Source organism: Euphorbia lathyris, chromosome 3 (assembly GCF_963576675.1).
Source record: "Euphorbia lathyris chromosome 3, ddEupLath1.1, whole genome shotgun sequence".
NCBI lineage: Eukaryota > Viridiplantae > Streptophyta > Magnoliopsida > Malpighiales > Euphorbiaceae > Euphorbia > Euphorbia lathyris.
The window spans coordinates 85,866,084-85,872,083 of record NC_088912.1 but is presented as its reverse complement, the minus strand read 5'-3'; positions in this window follow the sequence as shown (position 1 = coordinate 85,872,083).

The window sequence follows — 6,000 nt, the reverse complement described above, 5'->3', positions numbered from 1 at the left end:
CATTCCGTTATGCAAGGATTAAATATAATTCTTGAAGAAATTAATTTAATAGTTGCATACGGCCAGAAGTAGTAAGGACCTAATGGATCACACATAAGACTTGGAACCAAAAGAGAGATGGATATGATTAATAGATGGAAGCCCAATTGAGCCCAGTAAGGCCCAAATATATGGAGGGGGCCGAAATTTATATATAGAAATAAGGAATTAATTTTATTCCATTAATCCTAATTTGATTAGGATTATGAATTAAATTAATTAAGAGATAATTAAATTAGGAGTTTTAATTAGATTAATATACTCCTATTATTATCCAATTAGGTTATTTATTATTATCCTAAATATATTAGATATATAGTGAGATAATAATTAGGAATCCTATTCCGAATTGGATTCCTATTAAGTAACCTATTCCTATCTAACTAGGGTTTAGATACAAGCAACTATATATACCCCCTCCCTATAGGAATTTCGACTAAGCCTATCCCTCCCCCTTATAGTGATTTTCGAAATTGCTAATTAGAGAGAGAAAAAGAATTCCCATCCCCTAGTTCGTGGACAAGAATTCATACGGCATTCCATCGATTGATTAATATTATTCATCCCTCTTTCTCCTTGATCTTGTGTTGGTTAATTAGAGGCAATCTAATTTGGTTGCATCTCATAAGGGTTGATTTTATCTTAACCTCACCGTATTCTACTTCGCGGTTGGAACCTCGGAGAAGAATTGTGGGCGCTTCTTTAACAACGGTAGATTGTTCATCGAAAGGTATTCCTTCTTATCCCTCTTTATATGAAATAACGATTAACGGATCCTATGTTTAAAAGGAAATAGGCTAAATGTTTTATATTTCCGCTGCTATACCTTAGCCCTAATTTCCTTCAGGTGCAACCCCGCACTCATCGTTTGTTTTGCACTAACAAAAACAAAAATAAATAAAAATCAAATAAACAACAAAATAATTAAACTAATTTATTGATCCCTAAAATTCTTCCGACACACTACCCCCCTCGGAAATCAATTAAATGTTCCGTTATTTGTCATTAAATAAAAAGACGTCGACACAAAGGATCAGTTTTAATAAGAAATTTTAGTCTTAATTTTGAAGTTTTAGAATTTATGCAAAGCCTAGTTTCGTACCAAACAAGAGCATTGAGTCCTAACCCACATGTCATCTCCATAATGAAACTTGAAAAGGCAATAAAAACGGGATGTTTGAGAATTTAGCGAAGACTCGATAGTACACAATTTAAACCCGAATTTTTGTGAGGTATTTTTGAGCCTAAAAGAGTTCGTACGAGAACTCTATTTCTTTCACATCTTTTCGAGAGCTTTGGCTTCTCTCGACTCATAGAGTTTGCACCTAATGCCGGGATTAGTACACTTATTTTGGTTAAAATGGCAATAGATGATGAAACGAACTCACTTAGTCTAATTCTTTTCTTAAATTATTTTTCTCGTTTTCATTAACCTCTAGGAAACCCCCTCGAGCCTATTAACCGACTTTTTGTTGTTAATACCCTTTTTAACATTTAACCCTTTTTCCTCTTGTTTAAATACCAACAAGATCAAATCGCACCAAAATTACCCGAAATAAGCCAAAGGCCTTGACAAATAAGCACCAAAAGCTTTCGAAATCGTTTTTGTGCCGCTCTCAAACGAAAAAGAAAAATACAATAAAGAGCAAAAAGGCATTCTCAAGCTCTACCCGAGCAATTTCGAGTTATATCTTATGAACTCGCCAAGGCCAAAATAAAAATACGGTGCGATCATCAAAATGGTATTTAAACGCGAGTTTCCAAAAATTAACCACTAAAAAGCCACCCACATTACAACCCCCTCCGGGTTTATTTTTAATATTACCGAGACCATAACATAGGAGGAAAAACCCGGATGAAAATGCAAACTAAAAGTGACTTCGAGTAAGTGCAAAGAAGAGTGCTAAAACACCGACCCACCAAAATTTGAGCGAAAGAGTGAAATCCCTTAGTGAGGTACTATCGGGTTCTCAAAAGATAATCGACCCCCGTTAATATTGGCTATTAACTTTGATCATGGAGGTTTGAAACAAGTTTTGGTCACTCGTTTGTTTGCGTAGGTACTTACCGAAAACTTTGCATAAAACTTTAACTTTGAAATCACACACTTGGTAAAACCAACCGACGGTTTGTTTCTTAATAATCTCAATCCCTTGTCTTTCGATTTCTTTTACTTGAGGACAAGTAAAACTTTAAAGTCCGAGGAGGTTTGATAGGGGTATTTTACCCCTATCTTTTAGCGTGATTTACGGGTTGATTTTGGATAAAATAAATAAGTTTAATTACAAAAATAAAGTGTTTGTGATAAAATAAAGAAATAAAAATAAATCTCGTACTTTCAGTTTATTTTCCTCATTTTTGATTAGTTTAGGAAATAAAAACGTCAAGCTAACTCGGCTCTCAAGATTTGTATTTCAAGTACGAGAAAGGAGCAAAAATCCACTCCATACGCGGGGCGTATAATCCCCTACGCGGGGTGTGAAACATGGTGTCGGTAATGATTGCCTTATCCGCAGAAGCCATGTGGAACTGACTCAGCATACGCGGGGCGTATGCCACTCTACGCGGGGCATATGACACATGTCGGCAATAATTGGCCTGATCCTGAAAGTCAGACTGCATTGTCTCCCAGAGTCAACTCTCCATACGCGGGGCGTATCACCATATACACGGGGCGTAAAAGGCAGTTCTTCAACGTAAAAAGATCAGAGACTCTTTTACGCGGGGCATACCTCAGCTACGCACGGCGTAAAAGCACCAATTCAAGCAATAAAACTTCAGAGACTCAAACACGCGGGGCGTACAATCCTTTACGCAGGGCGTGCTTGAGACAACAAGACAACGAATTGGTCCACATGCAGGAGATTTCTGACGGAATGGGCACTTACGCGGGGCGTAGACCAACTTACACGGGGCGTATCATGGGATTTTTGCACCAAATAATGTTGCTCCATACTTGTGCTTTGTGAAATTACAAACCTGCCCTTGCTTGATGTCTATAAATAAGAAGCTCTTGAACTTCATTTAAGACCAAGAAATAATTTACACACTAGAGAGCAAACTATACTTATTTTGTTTGTTGTAGTATAGATTCAGTTTTTGTAGCTAAACTCTCCACCTCGAGAGCTTGTTCGGTTGTTCCGGCATTCCATCGAAGTTCTGCTCCACCATTCGTCACCAAGCTCGAGAGTTCCACCTCCACGACCTAGGAGACGGCTTTGAGTCCGGTTAGCTAGTTTCAAGGGCGGATTCTCCCCTTTTACGCGCTAATTAGCTTGTACTCTTCCTATGTACTAGGCTTGGTTGTATCCCATTTATATACATTTCATATTTATAATTTCATGATTTATAATCTCTATTTCCCTTTACGTGTTAGTATTTACTACTTGTTTTGATATTGATAATTGACTATTGTGTAGGAGAACGCGATTTCCGACGTCATTCGGGTTATCTTTAGGGAGTTATATAGGTGTTGCCCTACCGGAAGTGACAAACCGGAAACCGTAGGAATTGACAAGCCACGGAACTTACGGGCCCTAGTTTCTAATTCCCCCGCATTAGACACGCCTTGACTAGGAATTACGTAGTCTAAGTGCTTCACGGGTCGGTTTTACTATACTTAGTCGTCTTTGCAAGAGTAATTTACTATCCGTTTACATTTAGAGTCATTATTTATCGTGGTTATAACTTATCGATACTCATCCCACTTCATAGGGTTTTAGCTACACAAATCTGAGTCGCCAATAGTTAGGATAGTGTGTAGTTGTATCTTGCTTCACCCCAAAGTAATTGCCGCTTAAATAACATACGAAACCGAGTCGTCTAATACTTGTAATTATAAATCCCGTGGATTCGATACCCGGTCTTAACCGGATTATTACTTGATATGACGGGGTACACTTGCCCCTAAGTAGCCGTAGCATCTAGTAGAGTTAAGAACATTTAAAAGATCACATCCATAGATAATAGCACATTCACCGCAATGCACATTTAAATCGTCGTAAGAAAACTCTACCTAGGCGCGCACGCTATCATTGCTTTCACTCCATGATTCCTTAATGTACCCTTGTTCCCATTTCAGAAACAAACTTGGATATTAAAAAATGATGTAATTACTTGGTTATATGAACCTTGCAGCATAAGGATAATATACAAAAAAAGATGGAGATATGTATCCAACATTTATACCAAACTCCTTACACTTAGCCAAGTGCATCAAGACATGATTATATAGGTAACGCTTAGCTAACAAATAACCATAAAAAACATGCATCATAAAGGTAGCATTTGAGCTTTTAAAATTCAGAGCCACTTATATATTCATGAACTGGTTGGAATCATGGTCAATATAGTTGGTATATTATGCCGTTAACATATTCCATGTTTACTAAATGAAAGTACCAGGAGATCAATAAGGGTAAGTATGAAAGGGCCATTGTGATGATTAGATGACTGAACTGTTTGAAAAACAAAATGCATAACAGCCTCTCATATAAGAATCACCAAGCACATAATTCAAGTCTATGTAGTAACTTTGGCATAGTTTCATTGTTTAGAAGTTGTTGTTGAAGAACTAAAATGCTAGGCAATTGACTTGTTGCAATTATCAGGCATACAGACTATTGGACGATTCAAGCTAGCACTAATTTTTCTACAAAAGAAAGAAGATTTGTGTCGCTGGTTTATGTTTACATAATATCAGTCAAACTTCTAGTATCATTCCCAATCCCAACACATGTTATTCGCCCTCAAACGAAAAGCAAATAAAATATATTTACTTTAAGAACATAAATGAGCATCTAAACCTATAATCAGAAGCATTTTTATTGGCACCATGACACCATTAACCATTAATGCAAAAAGATAAGATTCCAATTGCTCCAGGTCCATTTTGATCATTATAAGCATCTGCTTCCTCCTCCACACCATACAAATATTATCCCAAAGAGAGAGATACAACCAGAAAAGGGACTTTAAAAGATGAATTGAGATTAGCCCATTTTGATTGCTTGAGGAGACATAATAGATACTAATATAATAGAGCACAATGAAACATTCAAAAGATGAATTGAGCATAATATAAACTAATATGATAGAGCAGAAGACACTGAAACATCAAGTAAAACATAAAGACCTCTCTGGCTTTTACTATGAATTAGCAAATGAATAAGGTCAATAACTAAAGCAACAGTAAAGGCTACCAAGCCCTTAACACATTATCTAATATGTATGTCCATATATGGCCAAGTAGCACAAGCAACAGAACTCCCATATGCGTAGAATAATACCTTGACGGCACTCTCAAACGTTCTCTTGAACGTTCTGCCTCCCAACAGTGCTCCAAAAGAACTAGCAAGCTTCTTTCTAGCCTGAACATTTGCTCTGGAAAACTGTTCCGTGATGAAAAAAGTTTTAGAATATGACACTACAAGAAGAATGAAAACTCTACAAGGGAGCAATAAGCAGCCATGGTTGAAGGATAAATGTCATTTCCATTCTGCAAAGGGACATAGAGACTTACTTTGGAGAACTTGGAAAACTACAAGACTCGCCACCATTTTCACCAAGACCCTTAGAGTGAAAAAGGACATCTTAGATTTGTAGACATCTTATCTTCTCCATTAATAAAGATCCCCAGACAGTGTAATGGCACATGTGTGGTTCTCTCCACATGTTACTGATTCAATATTCATACCAGCCAGGGCGTCTATAAGTTTTGCGTTAGGAACATCAACTTCGGCACCATGCCCAAGTTTGCCTCCTGACCCTTCCCCCTAACTGAAGATCTCACCTTGCTTAGTGACCAGCACAGCATGTCTGCTACCACATGCAATATTATGGACATCTAGAACAAGTTTGGACTCTAATACCTTTGGAAGGAATGCATCAACCTTGGAACTTGATGACTGCCCTATTCTCTGAAATCCACCAACGAGTACTCCATCACCAGTACCTTCTCCC